This window comes from Balaenoptera borealis (genome assembly GCF_965194805.1).
Source record: "Balaenoptera borealis genome assembly, chromosome: 1".
NCBI classification, from domain to species: Eukaryota; Metazoa; Chordata; class Mammalia; order Artiodactyla; family Balaenopteridae; genus Balaenoptera; species Balaenoptera borealis.
In genome coordinates, this window is record NC_138860.1 from 64,415,636 (window position 1) to 64,437,755 (window position 22,120).

The 22,120-nt window shown below is 39.6% G+C and overlaps 1 protein-coding gene across 6 annotated transcripts in view; it reads right to left on the minus strand.

Moving 5' to 3' along the window:
• The window catches only part of LOC309613783 (uncharacterized protein), a 629,462-nt gene that overhangs the window by 236,095 nt on the left and 371,247 nt on the right, over positions 1–22,120 (minus strand). For 5 of the 6 annotated variants that reach the window (XR_014235873.1, XR_014235874.1, XR_014235875.1 and 2 more), the window contains exon 1: positions 20,852–20,993. The exons of the other annotated variant lie outside the window; for it this stretch is intronic. The gene's annotated coding sequence lies outside the window, so the exon portion shown is untranslated. Of the gene's footprint in view, positions 1–20,851; positions 20,994–22,120 lie in introns of those variants that run through there. 6 annotated transcript variants of the gene reach the window in all.

The window sequence follows — 22,120 nt, forward strand, 5'->3', positions numbered from 1 at the left end:
TTGAGTGTTGGGTGGTGATACCTTTTTGTAGTTTGGATTTGCATGCATCTAAAAATTCCCGATATTGAGCTTTTATCTACGTACTTTTTTTTAAGTAAAACAGAGAAACTTACCTCTTCAAATTGTTTCCTTGAAAAATTTGCCATGTTCTGAATTCCTGTGGCCATTACCTGCACCAGTACGTTTTTTGAGGGCAGGTGTCATTTAGAGCCCTGTAGTAATTGTGACTATTACATGACCATTGGCTCTGGGTTTAAAGCTGCTGTTGCAGGAAAAGGCCACGAGGGGGCAGCATTTCTATATTCCCAACTCTGGTTACTAAGGGAAAAGAGCCTTCCTGGAAGTCCTGTTTGTAGGTTGTAAAGTAGAGTGGAATGTGCCAGGACAAACACCCCAAAACTATGTCTACTTATTTGCTGTTGGTATTCTTAGTTTAATTTTCATTTTTCTCCGAGCAAATTTAATTGCAATGTTGTGTTTGTTCTAGGTGTACAGAATCTCTTTCATTGATACATATATCTTTTCATGTTTGGATCCTGTTCCATATAGGTTATTACAGAAAGTTGTGTAGACCTCTCTTGGTATTCGGTATGTCTCTGATGATTATATATTTTATAAATATTAGCATATGTCTGTTAAACCCAATACGCTCCGTTATATATTCCTCACACCTTTCCGTCTGGCTAACCACAAGCTTGTTTTCTGAACACGTCAATGTCCTTCTCTGTGGAAATAGGTTCCTTCCTATGAATATTTAGATAACACCTATACGTGATATCATAGGATATGTGTCTCTCGCTTTCTGACTTACTTCAAGTTGTGTGATTATCTGTAGCCTCATCCATGGTGCTGCGACCGGCATTGTTTCATTCTTTTCTGTGTCTAATGTTGCATTGTGTACATGGACCACTTTTTCGTCCACTCATCTGCTGATGGACATTTTTGTTGCTTCCATGTCTTGGCCATGGTATATACTGCTGCAATACACGATTTTCCATCCTGTGTCTTTTTGATTCTGGCTTTCACAGGTGACAGGCCCAACAGTGGGCCTTCCGGATCATATGGTAACTCAATTTTTACCTTGAAACGCACTGCCATTCTGTTGCTATTATTGGCTGTTACCAGTTTACATCCCACTTAGACCGAGAGGTTACACTATTCTCCACAACTTCTTCAACATCTATTGTTTGTTGACTTTTTGCTGATGGTCATTCTGACTAGTGCGAGGTGATACCTTTGTGTAGATTGGATTTGCATGCGACTAATAATTCCTGATGTTTTGTGTTTATCAATGTCCTTTTCATTTGTTTAAAGATGGAGCTAAAGTTACAACTTCAAATTGCCTTCTTGAAAAATTTGCCGCGTTTGGATTTTTTTGGCCATTCCCTACCCCAGGACAGTTGTTGAGGGCATGAGTCATTTACAGCCCTGCAGTCCTTGTGACTATTAGTGACCATTAGCAGTGGATTTAAAGCTGCTGTTGGAGGAAACGGCCTTAGTGTGGCAGCATTTCTACGTTGCCATCTCTGCTTGCTAGGGAAACAGAACCTTGCTGCAAGTTGTGCTGTTAGGTTGCAGATTAGATTGGAATGTGCCAGGACAAACCCCCATAAGTTTTAGCCTCCTTAATTCTTGTTTGTGTCTTTAAGTTGTACTTTTTCTCAGAGCAAGTTTGATTGAAAATGTCTTTTGTTGTAGGTGTACAGAATCTTGTTCATTTACACATATACATACATCTATTGATCTTTGGGTCCTTCTCCATGTAGGTTATTACAGAGTGTTGAGTAGACCACTCTTGGTATTCTGTAGGTCTTTGGGGATGATATATTTTATATGTATTAGTATATATTTGTTAACCCCAATATCCTAATATATCCATTCCTCACACCTTTTCTTTGGCTTAACCATCAGTTTGTCTTCTCAATCTGAGATTGCCTTTTTCTATGGAAATATGTTCATTTTTATGAATTTTCAGATAACATAAGTGATAGCATAGGACATTTGTCTTTCGCATTCTGACTTACTTCACATTGTGTGATTATTTCTAGGCTCCTCTGTGGTGCTGCATATGCCATTCTTTTATTTTTTTTCGTGGTTGATATTCCATTCTGTCCATATACCACTTCTTCTTTGTTCATTCATCTGTTTATGGACCCCTTTTTTCCTTCCATGTCTTGGCTATTTCAATATTCCTGCATTGCACATTTGCCTGCCTCTGTCTTTCCGTTTCTGGTGGTCTTAGGTTATAGGCAAAGAAGGTGCCCTGCCGCATCATATGGTAGCTCAGTTTTTACCTTTTAAAGCAGCTCCATTCAGTTTTCCTTAGTGCTGTTACCACTTTACATCCCACCAGCAGCTAGAAGGTACACAGTTCTCTAAAACCCCTTCAGCATTCATAGTTTGTAGACTTTTTGCTGATGGTCATTTGACTGGTGTGAGCTGAAACCTTTTTGGAGGTTGGATTTGCATGTGACTAATAATTCCTTATACTGCGCTTTACGCATGTCCAATTTTTTCTTTTGCTTTTCTTTTAAAGAGTGAGTACAACTTCCCTCTTCATATTGACTTCTTGAAAAATTTGTCATGTGTTGAATTTTCTTGCCTATTCCCTACCCCAGGGCATATTTTGAGGGCAGGTGTCATTTACATCCCTGCAATCCTTGTGACTATTAAGCAACCATTAGCACTGGATTTAAAGCTGCTGTTGTGGGAAACAGCCACAAGGCGGCAGCATTATGACGTTCTCAACTCTTGTTACTAGGGCAACAGAGTCTTCCTGGACGTCATGTTCCTCGCTTATGAATTAGAGTGGAATGTGCTGGCACAAGACCCCGGAAGTTTACGTCTCCTTACTTATGTTTGTTTTTTTTAATTTAATTTCTATTTCTTATCAGAGTAAATTTGATGAGAGTGTTACGATTGGCTGGCTGTACAGAATCTGCTCAATGATTCATACATATGTCTGTTGTTCTTCGCATGCTGTTACCATGTATGTTATTACAGAATGTTGAGTAGACCTCCCTTGGTATATGGTAGGTGTTTTGTCATTATATATTTTCTATATATTGGTGATTATATAATTCATACAGTTTATGTGTTGTATGTTTATATACACTTAACATACATTAGTATATGTTTGTTAGCTCCATAATCCTAATTTGTCCATCCTCCCACCTTTCATTTTGGTTAACCATTCATTTGTTTTCTAAGTCTGTGAGTTTCTTTTTCTGTGGAAATATGTTCTTTGGTAGCAATCTTAGGATAACATGTATAAATGATATCATAGGATATTTGTCATTCCCTTTTGACTTACTTAACCTAATATGATTATTTCTAGTCTCATCTGTAGTCCTGAAAACGGCATTGTTCATTTATTTTTTCTGAGGCTAATATTCCATTCGGTACGTCCACCACTTCTTCTTTGTCCATTTATCTATTGATGGACATTTTGTTTGCTTGAATGTCTTGGCTATTGTAAATATTGCTACAGTGCGTGTTTGCCTGTCTGTGTCTTTCCGATTCTGGTCTTCTTAGGTGATAGTCCCATTAGGGGATCGGCCGCATTGTATGGTAGCTCAATTTCTTTACCTTTTAAACGCAGCTCCATTCTGTTCTCATGATTAGCTGTTACCAGTTTACGTCCAACCAACAGCATAGTGGGTATGCATTTCTCCACCAAGCCATCAGCATTCATTGTTTGTAGACTGTTTACGGATGGCATTTTGAATATTGAGTGGTGAAATCTTTTTGTATTTTGGATTTGCATCCAACCAATAATTCCTGATATTGAGCTTTTATCCATGTTCTTCTTTTTTTTAAATAACAGTGTGAGTAACACTTACCTCTTGAAACCGTTTTCTTGAAAAATTTTCCGTGTTGTGAACTTTTTTGGCCATTACCTACCCCAGGACATTTTTTGAGGACACGTGTCATTTACAGCCCTACAATTGCTGTGAATCTTAAGTGGCCGTTAGCCCAGTGTTTAAAGCTGCTCTTGTGGGAACCGGAAACAAGGCGGCAGCATTTCTCCATCCCCAAATCTGGTTACTAGGGCAGCTGAGCCTTCCAGAAAGTCGTGTTCCTAGGTTGTAAATGAGAATGGAATGGGCCAGAGACAACCCCAGTAACTTTATGTCTCATTAATTGCTGTTCGTGGTTTTAATTTTTTAAATTGGGGTAATGAGTAGAATAGTGTTTGTTGTAGGTGTACACAATCAGGTTCAGTTGAACATTATATACGTTTATTCATGTACAGATCCTCTTCCCATGTAAACTACTATTATTTTTTTTAATAAATGTATTTTATTTATTTATTTGTTTTTGGCTGAGTTGGATCTTCTTTGCTGCCTGTGGGCTGTCTCTAGTTGCGGTGAGCGGGGGCTACTCTCCGGTGCGGTGCACGGGCTTCTCACCGTAGTGGCTTCTTTTGTTGCGGAACACGGGCTCTAGGCGTGCGGGCTTCAGTAGTTGTGGCACCTGGTCTCAGTAGTTATGGCTCATGGGCTCCAGAGCGTAGGCTCATTAGTGGTGGTGCACGGGCTTAGTTGCTCTGCAGCATGTGGGATCTTCCCGAACCAGGGATCGAACCTGTGTCCCCTGCATTGGCAGGAGGATTCTTAACCACGGTGCCACCAGGCAAGCCCCCGTGTAAATTATTACAGAGCGTTCAGTAGACCTCCCTTGGTATATGGTCGGTCTGTTTGATACATGTGTTTAATATGTATTTGTATACGTATGGTAACCCTAATCTTAATGTATCCATTCCTCCCACTTCTCCCTTAAGATAACCATAGTTTGTTTTCTAAGTCTGTGGGAGTCTTTCTCTGTGGAAATATGTTCATATGTGTCAGTTGTTAGGTAACACCTAGGAGTGATATCACAGGATATTTGTCGTCTGCTTTCCGACTTACCTCATGTTCTGTGATTATCTCTAGGCTCATCTATGGTGCTGCAAAGAGCAGTGTTTCATTCTTTTCCACGGCGAATATTCCATTGTGTACATGGACCACTTCTTCTTTTTACATTCATCTGTGGATGGACATTTTGGTTACTTCCAAGTCTTGGCTATGCTAAATGTTGATGCAGTGCAGGCTTGCCAGCCTGTGTCTTTTGGATTCTGGTCTTCTCATGGGTTAGGCCCAGCATTGGGCCTACTAGATCATATGGTAGTTCAATTTTTACCTTTCAACGCACCTCCATTCTGTTCTCACTACTGGCTGTTACCAGATTACATCCCACCAGCAACTTGAGGGTACACAGTTCTATAAAAAACCCTTCAGCGTTTATTGTTTGTAGACTTTTTACAGATGACATTTTGAGTGTTGGGTGGTGATACCTTTTTGTAGTTTGGATTTGCATGCATCTAAAAATTCCCGATATTGAGCTTTTATCTACGTACTTTTTTTTAAGTAAAACAGAGAAACTTACCTCTTCAAATTGTTTCCTTGAAAAATTTGCCATGTTCTGAATTCCTGTGGCCATTACCTGCACCAGTACGTTTTTTGAGGGCAGGTGTCATTTAGAGCCCTGTAGTAATTGTGACTATTACATGACCATTGGCTCTGGGTTTAAAGCTGCTGTTGCAGGAAAAGGCCACGAGGGGGCAGCATTTCTATATTCCCAACTCTGGTTACTAAGGGAAAAGAGCCTTCCTGGAAGTCCTGTTTGTAGGTTGTAAAGTAGAGTGGAATGTGCCAGGACAAACACCCCAAAACTATGTCTACTTATTTGCTGTTGGTATTCTTAGTTTAATTTTCATTTTTCTCCGAGCAAATTTAATTGCAATGTTGTGTTTGTTCTAGGTGTACAGAATCTCTTTCATTGATACATATATCTTTTCATGTTTGGATCCTGTTCCATATAGGTTATTACAGAAAGTTGTGTAGACCTCTCTTGGTATTCGGTATGTCTCTGATGATTATATATTTTATAAATATTAGCATATGTCTGTTAAACCCAATACGCTCCGTTATATATTCCTCACACCTTTCCGTTTGGCTAACCACAAGCTTGTTTTCTGAACACGTCAATGTCCTTCTCTGTGGAAATAGGTTCCTTCCTATGAATATTTAGATAACACCTATACGTGATATCATAGGATATGTGTCTCTCGCTTTCTGACTTACTTCAAGTTGTGTGATTATCTGTAGCCTCATCCATGGTGCTGCGACCGGCATTGTTTCATTCTTTTCTGTGTCTAATGTTGCATTGTGTACATGGACCACTTTTTCGTCCACTCATCTGCTGATGGACATTTTTGTTGCTTCCATGTCTTGGCCATGGTATATACTGCTGCAATACACGATTTTCCATCCTGTGTCTTTTTGATTCTGGCTTTCACAGGTGACAGGCCCAACAGTGGGCCTTCCGGATCATATGGTAACTCAATTTTTACCTTGAAACGCACTGCCATTCTGTTGCTATTATTGGCTGTTACCAGTTTACATCCCACTTAGACCGAGAGGTTACACTATTCTCCACAACTTCTTCAACATCTATTGTTTGTTGACTTTTTGCTGATGGTCATTCTGACTAGTGCGAGGTGATACCTTTGTGTAGATTGGATTTGCATGCGACTAATAATTCCTGATGTTTTGTGTTTATCAATGTCCTTTTCATTTGTTTAAAGATGGAGCTAAAGTTACAAGTTCAAATTGCCTTCTTGAAAAATTTGCCGCGTTTGGATTTTTTTGGCCATTCCCTACCCCAGGACAGTTGTTGAGGGCATGAGTCATTTACAGCCCTGCAGTCCTTGTGACTATTAGTGACCATTAGCAGTGGATTTAAAGCTGCTGTTGGAGGAAACGGCCTTAGTGTGGCAGCATTTCTACGTTGCCATCTCTGCTTGCTAGGGAAACAGAACCTTGCTGCAAGTTGTGCTGTTAGGTTGCAGATTAGATTGGAATGTGCCAGGACAAACCCCCATAAGTTTTAGCCTCCTTAATTCTTGTTTGTGTCTTTAAGTTGTACTTTTTCTCAGAGCAAGTTTGATTGAAAATGTCTTTTGTTGTAGGTGTACAGAATCTTGTTCATTTACACATATACATACATCTATTGATCTTTGGGTCCTTCTCCATGTAGGTTATTACAGAGTGTTGAGTAGACCACTCTTGGTATTCTGTAGGTCTTTGGGGATGATATATTTTATATGTATTAGTATATATTTGTTAACCCCAATATCCTAATATATCCATTCCTCACACCTTTTCTTTGGCTTAACCATCAGTTTGTCTTCTCAATCTGAGATTGCCTTTTTCTATGGAAATATGTTCATTTTTATGAATTTTCAGATAACATAAGTGATAGCATAGGACATTTGTCTTTCGCATTCTGACTTACTTCACATTGTGTGATTATTTCTAGGCTCCTCTGTGGTGCTGCATATGCCATTCTTTTATTTTTTTTCGTGGTTGATATTCCATTCTGTCCATATACCACTTCTTCTTTGTTCATTCATCTGTTTATGGACCCCTTTTTTCCTTCCATGTCTTGGCTATTTCAATATTCCTGCATTGCACATTTGCCTGCCTCTGTCTTTCCGTTTCTGGTGGTCTTAGGTTATAGGCAAAGAAGGTGCCCTGCCGCATCATATGGTAGCTCAGTTTTTACCTTTTAAAGCAGCTCCATTCAGTTTTCCTTAGTGCTGTTACCACTTTACATCCCACCAGCAGCTAGAAGGTACACAGTTCTCTAAAACCCCTTCAGCATTCATAGTTTGTAGACTTTTTGCTGATGGTCATTTGACTGGTGTGAGCTGAAACCTTTTTGGAGGTTGGATTTGCATGTGACTAATAATTCCTTATACTGCGCTTTACGCATGTCCAATTTTTTCTTTTGCTTTTCTTTTAAAGAGTGAGTACAACTTCCCTCTTCATATTGACTTCTTGAAAAATTTGTCATGTGTTGAATTTTCTTGCCTATTCCCTACCCCAGGGCATATTTTGAGGGCAGGTGTCATTTACATCCCTGCAATCCTTGTGACTATTAAGCAACCATTAGCACTGGATTTAAAGCTGCTGTTGTGGGAAACAGCCACAAGGCGGCAGCATTATGACGTTCTCAACTCTTGTTACTAGGGCAACAGAGTCTTCCTGGACGTCATGTTCCTCGCTTATGAATTAGAGTGGAATGTGCTGGCACAAGACCCCGGAAGTTTACGTCTCCTTACTTATGTTTGTTTTTTTTAATTTAATTTCTATTTCTTATCAGAGTAAATTTGATGAGAGTGTTACGATTGGCTGGCTGTACAGAATCTGCTCAATGATTCATACATATGTCTGTTGTTCTTCGCATGCTGTTACCATGTATGTTATTACAGAATGTTGAGTAGACCTCCCTTGGTATATGGTAGGTGTTTTGTCATTATATATTTTCTATATATTGGTGATTATATAATTCATACAGTTTATGTGTTGTATGTTTATATACACTTAACATACATTAGTATATGTTTGTTAGCTCCATAATCCTAATTTGTCCATCCTCCCACCTTTCATTTTGGTTAACCATTCATTTGTTTTCTAAGTCTGTGAGTTTCTTTTTCTGTGGAAATATGTTCTTTGGTAGCAATCTTAGGATAACATGTATAAATGATATCATAGGATATTTGTCATTCCCTTTTGACTTACTTAACCTAATATGATTATTTCTAGTCTCATCTGTAGTCCTGAAAACGGCATTGTTCATTTATTTTTTCTGAGGCTAATATTCCATTCGGTACGTCCACCACTTCTTCTTTGTCCATTTATCTATTGATGGACATTTTGTTTGCTTGAATGTCTTGGCTATTGTAAATATTGCTACAGTGCGTGTTTGCCTGTCTGTGTCTTTCCGATTCTGGTCTTCTTAGGTGATAGTCCCATTAGGGGATCGGCCGCATTGTATGGTAGCTCAATTTCTTTACCTTTTAAACGCAGCTCCATTCTGTTCTCATGATTAGCTGTTACCAGTTTACGTCCAACCAACAGCATAGTGGGTATGCATTTCTCCACCAAGCCATCAGCATTCATTGTTTGTAGACTGTTTACGGATGGCATTTTGAATATTGGGTGGTGAAATCTTTTTGTATTTTGGATTTGCATCCAACCAATAATTCCTGATATTGAGCTTTTATCCATGTTCTTCTTTTTTTTAAATAACAGTGTGAGTAACACTTACCTCTTGAAACCGTTTTCTTGAAAAATTTTCCGTGTTGTGAACTTTTTTGGCCATTACCTACCCCAGGACATTTTTTGAGGACACGTGTCATTTACAGCCCTACAATTGCTGTGAATCTTAAGTGGCCGTTAGCCCAGTGTTTAAAGCTGCTCTTGTGGGAACCGGAAACAAGGCGGCAGCATTTCTCCATCCCCAAATCTGGTTACTAGGGCAGCTGAGCCTTCCAGAAAGTCGTGTTCCTAGGTTGTAAATGAGAATGGAATGGGCCAGAGACAACCCCAGTAACTTTATGTCTCATTAATTGCTGTTCGTGGTTTTAATTTTTTAAATTGGGGTAATGAGTAGAATAGTGTTTGTTGTAGGTGTACACAATCAGGTTCAGTTGAACATTATATACGTTTATTCATGTACAGATCCTCTTCCCATGTAAACTACTATTATTTTTTTTAATAAATGTATTTTATTTATTTATTTGTTTTTGGCTGAGTTGGATCTTCTTTGCTGCCTGTGGGCTGTCTCTAGTTGCGGTGAGCGGGGGCTACTCTCCGGTGCGGTGCACGGGCTTCTCACCGTAGTGGCTTCTTTTGTTGCGGAACACGGGCTCTAGGCGTGCGGGCTTCAGTAGTTGTGGCACCTGGTCTCAGTAGTTATGGCTCATGGGCTCCAGAGCGTAGGCTCATTAGTGGTGGTGCACGGGCTTAGTTGCTCTGCAGCATGTGGGATCTTCCCGAACCAGGGATCGAACCTGTGTCCCCTGCATTGGCAGGAGGATTCTTAACCACGGTGCCACCAGGCAAGCCCCCGTGTAAATTATTACAGAGCGTTCAGTAGACCTCCCTTGGTATATGGTCGGTCTGTTTGATACATGTGTTTAATATGTATTTGTATACGTATGGTAACCCTAATCTTAATGTATCCATTCCTCCCACTTCTCCCTTAAGATAACCATAGTTTGTTTTCTAAGTCTGTGGGAGTCTTTCTCTGTGGAAATATGTTCATATGTGTCAGTTGTTAGGTAACACCTAGGAGTGATATCACAGGATATTTGTCGTCTGCTTTCCGACTTACCTCATGTTCTGTGATTATCTCTAGGCTCATCTATGGTGCTGCAAAGAGCAGTGTTTCATTCTTTTCCACGGCGAATATTCCATTGTGTACATGGACCACTTCTTCTTTTTACATTCATCTGTGGATGGACATTTTGGTTACTTCCAAGTCTTGGCTATGCTAAATGTTGATGCAGTGCAGGCTTGCCAGCCTGTGTCTTTTGGATTCTGGTCTTCTCATGGGTTAGGCCCAGCATTGGGCCTACTAGATCATATGGTAGTTCAATTTTTACCTTTCAACGCACCTCCATTCTGTTCTCACTACTGGCTGTTACCAGATTACATCCCACCAGCAACTTGAGGGTACACAGTTCTATAAAAAACCCTTCAGCGTTTATTGTTTGTAGACTTTTTACAGATGACATTTTGAGTGTTGGGTGGTGATACCTTTTTGTAGTTTGGATTTGCATGCATCTAAAAATTCCCGATATTGAGCTTTTATCTACGTACTTTTTTTTAAGTAAAACAGAGAAACTTACCTCTTCAAATTGTTTCCTTGAAAAATTTGCCATGTTCTGAATTCCTGTGGCCATTACCTGCACCAGTACGTTTTTTGAGGGCAGGTGTCATTTAGAGCCCTGTAGTAATTGTGACTATTACATGACCATTGGCTCTGGGTTTAAAGCTGCTGTTGCAGGAAAAGGCCACGAGGGGGCAGCATTTCTATATTCCCAACTCTGGTTACTAAGGGAAAAGAGCCTTCCTGGAAGTCCTGTTTGTAGGTTGTAAAGTAGAGTGGAATGTGCCAGGACAAACACCCCAAAACTATGTCTACTTATTTGCTGTTGGTATTCTTAGTTTAATTTTCATTTTTCTCCGAGCAAATTTAATTGCAATGTTGTGTTTGTTCTAGGTGTACAGAATCTCTTTCATTGATACATATATCTTTTCATGTTTGGATCCTGTTCCATATAGGTTATTACAGAAAGTTGTGTAGACCTCTCTTGGTATTCGGTATGTCTCTGATGATTATATATTTTATAAATATTAGCATATGTCTGTTAAACCCAATACGCTCCGTTATATATTCCTCACACCTTTCCGTTTGGCTAACCACAAGCTTGTTTTCTGAACACGTCAATGTCCTTCTCTGTGGAAATAGGTTCCTTCCTATGAATATTTAGATAACACCTATACGTGATATCATAGGATATGTGTCTCTCGCTTTCTGACTTACTTCAAGTTGTGTGATTATCTGTAGCCTCATCCATGGTGCTGCGACCGGCATTGTTTCATTCTTTTCTGTGTCTAATGTTGCATTGTGTACATGGACCACTTTTTCGTCCACTCATCTGCTGATGGACATTTTTGTTGCTTCCATGTCTTGGCCATGGTATATACTGCTGCAATACACGATTTTCCATCCTGTGTCTTTTTGATTCTGGCTTTCACAGGTGACAGGCCCAACAGTGGGCCTTCCGGATCATATGGTAACTCAATTTTTACCTTTAAACGCACTGCCATTCTGTTGCTATTATTGGCTGTTACCAGTTTACATCCCACTTAGACCGAGAGGTTACACTATTCTCCACAACTTCTTCAACATCTATTGTTTGTTGACTTTTTGCTGATGGTCATTCTGACTAGTGCGAGGTGATACCTTTGTGTAGATTGGATTTGCATGCGACTAATAATTCCTGATGTTTTGTGTTTATCAATGTCCTTTTCATTTGTTTAAAGATGGAGCTAAAGTTACAAGTTCAAATTGCCTTCTTGAAAAATTTGCCGCGTTTGGATTTTTTTGGCCATTCCCTACCCCAGGACAGTTGTTGAGGGCATGAGTCATTTACAGCCCTGCAGTCCTTGTGACTATTAGTGACCATTAGCAGTGGATTTAAAGCTGCTGTTGGAGGAAACGGCCTTAGTGTGGCAGCATTTCTACGTTGCCATCTCTGCTTGCTAGGGAAACAGAACCTTGCTGCAAGTTGTGCTGTTAGGTTGCAGATTAGATTGGAATGTGCCAGGACAAACCCCCATAAGTTTTAGCCTCCTTAATTCTTGTTTGTGTCTTTAAGTTGTACTTTTTCTCAGAGCAAGTTTGATTGAAAATGTCTTTTGTTCTAGGTGTACAGAATCTTGTTCATTTACACATATACATACATCTATTGATCTTTGGGTCCTTCTCCATGTAGGTTATTACAGAGTGTTGAGTAGACCACTCTTGGTATTCTGTAGGTCTTTGGGGATGATATATTTTATATGTATTAGTATATATTTGTTAACCCCAATATCCTAATATATCCATTCCTCACACCTTTTCTTTGGCTTAACCATCAGTTTGTCTTCTCAATCTGAGATTGCCTTTTTCTATGGAAATATGTTCATTTTTATGAATTTTCAGATAACATAAGTGATAGCATAGGACATTTGTCTTTCGCATTCTGACTTACTTCACATTGTGTGATTATTTCTAGGCTCCTCTGTGGTGCTGCATATGCCATTCTTTTATTTTTTTTCGTGGTTGATATTCCATTCTGTCCATATACCACTTCTTCTTTGTTCATTCATCTGTTTATGGACCCCTTTTTTCCTTCCATGTCTTGGCTATTTCAATATTCCTGCATTGCACATTTGCCTGCCTCTGTCTTTCCGTTTCTGGTGGTCTTAGGTTATAGGCAAAGAAGGTGCCCTGCCGCATCATATGATAGCTCAGTTTTTACCTTTTAAAGCAGCTCCATTCAGTTTACCTTAGTGCTGTTACCTCTTTACATCCCACCAGCAGCTAGAAGGTACACAGTTCTCTAAAACCCCTTCAGCATTCATAGTTTGTAGACTTTTTGCTGATGGTCATTTGACTGGTGTGAGCTGAAACCTTTTTGGAGGTTGGATTTGCATGTGACTAATAATTACTTATACTGCGCTTTACGCATGTCCAATTTTTTCTTTTGCTTTTCTTTTAAAGAGTGAGTACAACTTCCCTCTTCATATTGACTTCTTGAAAAATTTGTCATGTGTTGAATTTTCTTGCCTATTCCCTACCCCAGGGCATATTTTGAGGGCAGGTGTCATTTACATCCCTGCAATCCTTGTGACTATTAAGCAACCATTAGCACTGGATTTAAAGCTGCTGTTGTGGGAAACAGCCACAAGGCGGCAGCATTATGACGTTCTCAACTCTTGTTACTAGGGCAACAGAGTCTTCCTGGACGTCATGTTCCTCGCTTATGAATTAGAGTGGAATGTGCTGGCACAAGACCCCGGAAGTTTACGTCTCCTTACTTATGTTTGTTTTTTTTAATTTAATTTCTATTTCTTATCAGAGTAAATTTGATGAGAGTGTTACGATTGGCTGGCTGTACAGAATCTGCTCAATGATTCATACATATGTCTGTTGTTCTTCGCATGCTGTTACCATGTATGTTATTACAGAATGTTGAGTAGACCTCCCTTGGTATATGGTAGGTGTTTTGTCATTATATATTTTCTATATATTGGTGATTATATAATTCATACAGTTTATGTGTTGTATGTTTATATACACTTAACATACATTAGTATATGTTTGTTAGCTCCATAATCCTAATTTGTCCATCCTCCCACCTTTCATTTTGGTTAACCATTCATTTGTTTTCTAAGTCTGTGAGTTTCTTTTTCTGTGGAAATATGTTCTTTGGTAGCAATCTTAGGATAACATGTATAAATGATATCATAGGATATTTGTCATTCCCTTTTGACTTACTTAACCTAATATGATTATTTCTAGTCTCATCTGTAGTCCTGAAAACGGCATTGTTCATTTATTTTTTCTGAGGCTAATATTCCATTCGGTACGTCCACCACTTCTTCTTTGTCCATTTATCGATTGATGGACATTTTGTTTGCTTGAATGTCTTGGCTATTGTAAATATTGCTACAGTGCGTGTTTGCCTGTCTGTGTCTTTCCGATTCTGGTCTTCTTAGGTGATAGTCCCATTAGGGGATCGGCCGCATTGTATGGTAGCTCAATTTCTTTACCTTTTAAACGCAGCTCCATTCTGTTCTCATGATTAGCTGTTACCAGTTTACGTCCAACCAACAGCATAGTGGGTATGCATTTCTCCACCAACCCATCAGCATTCATTGTTTGTAGACTGTTTACGGATGGCATTTTGAATATTGGGTGGTGAAATCTTTTTGTATTTTGGATTTGCATCCAACCAATAATTCCTGATATTGAGCTTTTATCCATGTTCTTCTTTTTTTTAAATAACAGTGTGAGTAACACTTACCTCTTGAAACCGTTTTCTTGAAAAATTTTCCGTGTTGTGAACTTTTTTGGCCATTACCTACCCCAGGACATTTTTTGAGGACACGTGTCATTTACAGCCCTACAATTGCTGTGAATCTTAAGTGGCCGTTAGCCCAGTGTTTAAAGCTGCTCTTGTGGGAACCGGAAACAAGGCGGCAGCATTTCTCCATCCCCAAATCTGGTTACTAGGGCAGCTGAGCCTTCCAGAAAGTCGTGTTCCTAGGTTGTAAATGAGAATGGAATGGGCCAGAGACAACCCCAGTAACTTTATGTCTCATTAATTGCTGTTCGTGGTTTTAATTTTTTAAATTGGGGTAATGAGTAGAATAGTGTTTGTTGTAGGTGTACACAATCAGGTTCAGTTGAACATTATATACGTTTATTCATGTACAGATCCTCTTCCCATGTAAACTACTATTATTTTTTTTCATAAATGTATTTTATTTATTTATTTGTTTTTGGCTGAGTTGGATCTTCTTTGCTGCCTGTGGGCTGTCTCTAGTTGCGGTGAGCGGGGGCTACTCTCCGGTGCGGTGCACGGGCTTCTCACCGTAGTGGCTTCTTTTGTTGCGGAACACGGGCTCTAGGCGTGCGGGCTTCAGTAGTTGTGGCACCTGGTCTCAGTAGTTATGGCTCATGGGCTCCAGAGCGTAGGCTCATTAGTGGTGGTGCACGGGCTTAGTTGCTCTGCAGCATGTGGGATCTTCCCGAACCAGGGATCGAACCTGTGTCCCCTGCATTGGCAGGAGGATTCTTAACCACGGTGCCACCAGGCAAGCCCCCGTGTAAATTATTACAGAGCGTTCAGTAGACCTCCCTTGGTATATGGTCGGTCTGTTTGATACATGTGTTTAATATGTATTTGTATACGTATGGTAACCCTAATCTTAATGTATCCATTCCTCCCACTTCTCCCTTAAGATAACCATAGTTTGTTTTCTAAGTCTGTGGGAGTCTTTCTCTGTGGAAATATGTTCATATGTGTCAGTTGTTAGGTAACACCTAGGAGTGATATCACAGGATATTTGTCGTCTGCTTTCCGACTTACCTCATGTTCTGTGATTATCTCTAGGCTCATCTATGGTGCTGCAAAGAGCAGTGTTTCATTCTTTTCCACGGCGAATATTCCATTGTGTACATGGACCACTTCTTCTTTTTACATTCATCTGTGGATGGACATTTTGGTTACTTCCAAGTCTTGGCTATGCTAAATGTTGATGCAGTGCAGGCTTGCCAGCCTGTGTCTTTTGGATTCTGGTCTTCTCATGGGTTAGGCCCAGCATTGGGCCTACTAGATCATATGGTAGTTCAATTTTTACCTTTCAACGCACCTCCATTCTGTTCTCACTACTGGCTGTTACCAGATTACATCCCACCAGCAACTTGAGGGTACACAGTTCTATAAAAAACCCTTCAGCGTTTATTGTTTGTAGACTTTTTACAGATGACATTTTGAGTGTTGGGTGGTGATACCTTTTTGTAGTTTGGATTTGCATGCATCTAAAAATTCCCGATATTGAGCTTTTATCTACGTACTTTTTTTTAAGTAAAACAGAGAAACTTACCTCTTCAAATTGTTTCCTTGAAAAATTTGCCATGTTCTGAATTCCTGTGGCCATTACCTGCACCAGTACGTTTTTTGAGGGCAGGTGTCATTTAGAGCCCTGTAGTAATTGTGACTATTACATGACCATTGGCTCTGGGTTTAAAGCTGCTGTTGCAGGAAAAGGCCACGAGGGGGCAGCATTTCTATATTCCCAACTCTGGTTACTAAGGGAAAAGAGCCTTCCTGGAAGTCCTGTTTGTAGGTTGTAAAGTAGAGTGGAATGTGCCAGGACAAACACCCCAAAACTATGTCTACTTATTTGCTGTTGGTATTCTTAGTTTAATTTTCATTTTTCTCCGAGCAAATTTAATTGCAATGTTGTGTTTGTTCTAGGTGTACAGAATCTCTTTCATTGATACATATATCTTTTCATGTTTGGATCCTGTTCCATATAGGTTATTACAGAAAGTTGTGTAGACCTCTCTTGGTATTCGGTATGTCTCTGATGATTATATATTTTATAAATATTAGCATATGTCTGTTAAACCCAATATGCTCCGTTATATATTCCTCACACCTTTCCATTTGGCTAACCACAAGCTTGTTTCCTGAACACGTCAATGTCCTTCTCTGTGGAAATAGGTTCCTTCCTATGAATATTTAGATAACACCTATACGTGATATCATAGGATATGTGTCTCTCGCTTTCTGACTTACTTCAAGTTGTGTGATTATCTGTAGCCTCATCCATGGTGCTGCGACCGGCATTGTTTCATTCTTTTCTGTGTCTAATGTTGCACTGTGTACATGGACCACTTTTTCGTCCACTCATCTGCTGATGGACATTTTTGTTGCTTCCATGTCTTGGCCATGGTATATACTGCTGCAATACACGATTTTCCATCCTGTGTCTTTTTGATTCTGGCTTTCACAGGTGACAGGCCCAACAGTGGGCCTTCCGGATCATATGGTAACTCAATTTTTACCTTTAAACGCACTGCCATTCTGTTGCTATTATTGGCTGTTACCAGTTTACATCCCACTTAGACCGAGAGGTTACACTATTCTCCACAACTTCTTCAACATCTATTGTTTGTTGACTTTTTGCTGATGGTCATTCTGACTAGTGCGAGGTGATACCTTTGTGTAGATTGGATTTGCATGCGACTAATAATTCCTGATGTTTTGTGTTTGTCAATGTCCTTTTCATTTTTTAAAGATGGAGCTAAAGTTACAAGTTCAAATTGCCTTCTTGAAAAATTTGCCGCGTTTGGATTTTTTTGGCCATTCCCTACCCCAGGACAGTTGTTGAGGGCATGAGTCATTTACAGCCCTGCAGTCCTTGTGACTATTAGTGACCATTAGCAGTGGATTTAAAGCTGCTGTTGGAGGAAACGGCCTTAGTGTGGCAGCATTTCTACGTTGCCATCTCTGCTTGCTAGGGAAACAGAACCTTGCTGCAAGTTGTGCTGTTAGGTTGCAGATTAGATTGGAATGTGCCAGGACAAACCCCCATAAGTTTTAGCCTCCTTAATTCTTGTTTGTGTCTTTAAGTTGTACTTTTTCTCAGAGCAAGTTTGATTGAAAATGTCTTTTGTTGTAGGTGTACAGAATCTTGTTCATTTACACATATACATACATCTATTGATCTTTGGGTCCTTCTCCATGTAGGTTATTACAGAGTGTTGAGTAGACCACTCTTGGTATTCTGTAGGTCTTTGGGGATGATATATTTTATATGTATTAGTATATATTTGTTAACCCCAATATCCTAATATATCCATTCCTCACACCTTTTCTTTGGCTTAACCATCAGTTTGTCTTCTCAATCTGAGATTGCCTTTTTCTATGGAAATATGTTCATTTTTATGAATTTTCAGATAACATAAGTGATAGCATAGGACATTTGTCTTTCGCATTCTGACTTACTTCACATTGTGTGATTATTTCTAGGCTCCTCTGTGGTGCTGCATATGCCATTCTTTTATTTTTTTTCGTGGTTGATATTCCATTCTGTCCATATACCACTTCTTCTTTGTTCATTCATCTGTTTATGGACCCCTTTTTTCCTTCCATGTCTTGGCTATTTCAATATTCCTGCATTGCACATTTGCCTGCCTCTGTCTTTCCGTTTCTGGTGGTCTTAGGTTATAGGCAAAGAAGGTGCCCTGCCGCATCATATGGTAGCTCAGTTTTTACCTTTTAAAGCAGCTCCATTCAGTTTTCCTTAGTGCTGTTACCACTTTACATCCCACCAGCAGCTAGAAGGTACACAGTTCTCTAAAACCCCTTCAGCATTCATAGTTTGTAGACTTTTTGCTGATGGTCATTTGACTGGTGTGAGCTGAAACCTTTTTGGAGGTTGGATTTGCATGTGACTAATAATTCCTTATACTGCGCTTTACGCATGTCCATTTTTTTCTTTTGCTTTTCTTTTAAAGAGTGAGTACAACTTCCCTCTTCATATTGACTTCTTGAAAAATTTGTCATGTGTTGAATTTTCTTGCCTATTCCCTACCCCAGGGCATATTTTGAGGGCAGGTGTCATTTACATCCCTGCAATCCTTGTGACTATTAAGCAACCATTAGCACTGGATTTAAAGCTGCTGTTGTGGGAAACAGCCACAAGGCGGCAGCATTATGACGTTCTCAACTCTTGTTACTAGGGCAACAGAGTCTTCCTGGACGTCATGTTCCTCGCTTATGAATTAGAGTGGAATGTGCTGGGACAAGACCCCAGAAGTTTACGTCTCCTTACTTATGTTTGTTTTTTTTAATTTAATTTCTATTTCTTATCAGAGTAAATTTGATGAGAGTGTTACGATTGGCTGGCTGTACAGAATCTGCTCAATGATTCATACATATGTCTGTTGTTCTTCGGATGCTGTTACCATGTATGTTATTACAGAATGTTGAGTAGACCTCCCTTGGTATATGGTAGGTGTTTTGTCATTATATATTTTCTATATATTGGTGATTATATAATTCATACAGTTTATGTGTTGTATGTTTATATACACTTAACATACATTAGTATATGTTTGTTAGCTCCATAATCCTAATTTGTCCATCCTCCCACCTTTCATTTTGGTTAACCATTCATTTGTTTTCTAAGTCTGTGAGTTTCTTTTTCTGTGGAAATATGTTCATTGGTAGCAATCTTAGGATAACATGTATAAATGATATCATAGGATATTTGTCATTCCCTTTTGACTTACTTAACCTAATATGATTATTTCTAGTCTCATCTGTAGTCCTGAAAACGGCATTGTTCATTTATTTTTTCTGAGGCTAATATTCCATTCGGTACGTCCACCACTTCTTCTTTGTCCATTTATCGATTGATGGACATTTTGTTTGCTTGAATGTCTTGGCTATTGTAAATATTGCTACAGTGCGTGTTTGCCTGTCTGTGTCTTTCCGATTCTGGTCTTCTTAGGTGATAGGCCCATTAGGGGATCGGCCGCATTGTATGGTAGCTCAATTTCTTTACCTTTTAAACGCAGCTCCATTCTGTTCTCATGATTAGCTGTTACCAGTTTACGTCCAACCAACAGCATAGTGGGTATGCATTTCTCCACCAACCCATCAGCATTCATTGTTTGTAGACTGTTTACGGATGGCATTTTGAATATTGGGTGGTGAAATCTTTTTGTATTTTGGATTTGCATCCAACCAATAATTCCTGATATTGAGCTTTTATCCATGTTCTTCTTTTTTTTTAATAACAGTGTGAGTAACACTTACCTCTTGAAACCGTTTTCTTGAAAAATTTTCCGTGTTGTGAACTTTTTTGGCCATTACCTACCCCAGGACATTTTTTGAGGACACGTGTCATTTACAGCCCTACAATTGCTGTGAATCTTAAGTGACCGTTAGCCCAGTGTTTAAAGCTGCTCTTGTGGGAACCGGAAACAAGGCGGCAGCATTTCTCCATCCCCAAATCTGGTTACTAGGGCAACTGAGCCTTCCAGAAAGTCGTGTTCCTAGGTTGTAAATGAGAATGGAATGGGCCAGAGACAACCCCAGCAACTTTATGTCTCATTAATTGCTGTTCGTGGTTTTAATTTTTTAAATTGGGGTAATGAGTAGAATAGTGTTTGTTGTAGGTGTACACAATCAGGTTCAGTTGAACATTAAATACGTTTATTCATGTACAGATCCTCTTCCCATGTAAACTACTATTATTTTTTTTAATAAATGTATTTTATTTATTTATTTGTTTTTGGCTGAGTTGGATCTTCTTTGCTGCCTGTGGGCTGTCTCTAGTTGCGGTGAGCGGGGGCTACTCTCCGGTGCGGTGCACGGGCTTCTCACCGTAGTGGCTTCTTTTGTTGCGGAACACGGGCTCTAGGCGTGCGGGCTTCAGTAGTTGTGGCACCTGGTCTCAGTAGTTATGGCTCATGGGCTCCAGAGCGTAGGCTCATTAGTGGTGGTGCACGGGCTTAGTTGCTCTGCAGCATGTGGGATCTTCCCGAACCAGGGATCGAACCTGTGTCCCCTGCATTGGCAGGAGGATTCTTAACCACGGTGCCACCAGGCAAGCCCCCGTGTAAATTATTGCAGAGCGTTCAGTAGACCTCCCTTGGTGTATGGTCGGTCTGTTTGATACATGTGTTTAATATGTATTTGTATACGTATGGTAACCCTAATCTTAATGTATCCATTCCTCCCACTTCTCCCTTAAGATAACCATAGTTTGTTTTCTAAGTCTGTGGGAGTCTTTCTCTGTGGAAATATGTTCATATGTGTCAGTTGTTAGGTAACACCTAGGAGTGATATCACAGGATATTTGTCGTCTGCTTTCCGACTTACCTCATGTTCTGTGATTATCTCTAGGCTCATCTATGGTGCTGCAAAGAGCAGTGTTTCATTCTTTTCCATGGCGAATATTCCATTGTGTACATGGACCACTTCTTCTTTTTACATTCATCTGTGGATGGACATTTTGGTTACTTCCAAGTCTTGGCTATGCTAAATGTTGATGCAGTGCAGGCTTGCCAGCCTGTGTCTTTTGGATTCTGGTCTTCTCATGGGTTAGGCCCAGCATTGGGCCTACTAGATCATATGGTAGTTCAATTTTTACCTTTCAACGCACCTCCATTCTGTTCTCACTGCTGGCTGTTACCAGATTACATCCCACCAGCAACTTGAGGGTACACAGTTCTATAAAAAACCCTTCAGCGTTTATTGTTTGTAGACTTTTTACAGATGACATTTTGAGTGTTGGGTGGTGATACCTTTTTGTAGTTTGGATTTGCATGCATCTAAAAATTCCCGATATTGAGCTTTTATCTACGTACTTTTTTTTAAAGTAAAACAGAGAAACTTACCTCTTCAAATTGTTTCCTTGAAAAATTTGCCATGTTCTGAATTCCTGTGGCCATTACCTGCACCAGTACGTTTTTTGAGGGCAGGTGTCATTTAGAGCCCTGTAGTAATTGTGACTATTACATGACCATTGGCTCTGGGTTTAAAGCTGCTGTTGCAGGAAACGGCCACAAGGGGGCAGCATTTCTATATTCCCAACTCTGGTTACTAAGGGAAAAGAGCCTTCCTGGAAGTCCTGTTTGTAGGTTGTAAAGTAGAGTGGAATGTGCCAGGACAAACACCCCAAAACTATGTCTACTTATTTGCTGTTGGTATTCTTAGTTTAATTTTCATTTTTCTCCGAGCAAATTTAATTGCAATGTTGTGTTTGTTCTAGGTGTACAGAATCTCTTTCATTGATACATATATCTTTTCATGTTTGGATCCTGTTCCATATAGGTTATTACAGAAAGTTGTGTAGACCTCTCTTGGTATTCGGTATGTCTCTGATGATTATATATTTTATAAATATTAGCATATGTCTGTTAAACCCAATATGCTCCGTTATATGTTCCTCACACCTTTCCGTTTGGCTAACCACAAGCTTGTTTTCTGAACACGTCAATGTCCTTCTCTGTGGAAATAGGTTCCTTCCTATGAATATTTAGATAACACCTATACGTGATATCATAGGATATGTGTCTCTCGCTTTCTGACTTACTTCAAGTTGTGTGATTATCTGTAGCCTCATCTATGGTGCTGCGACCGGCATTG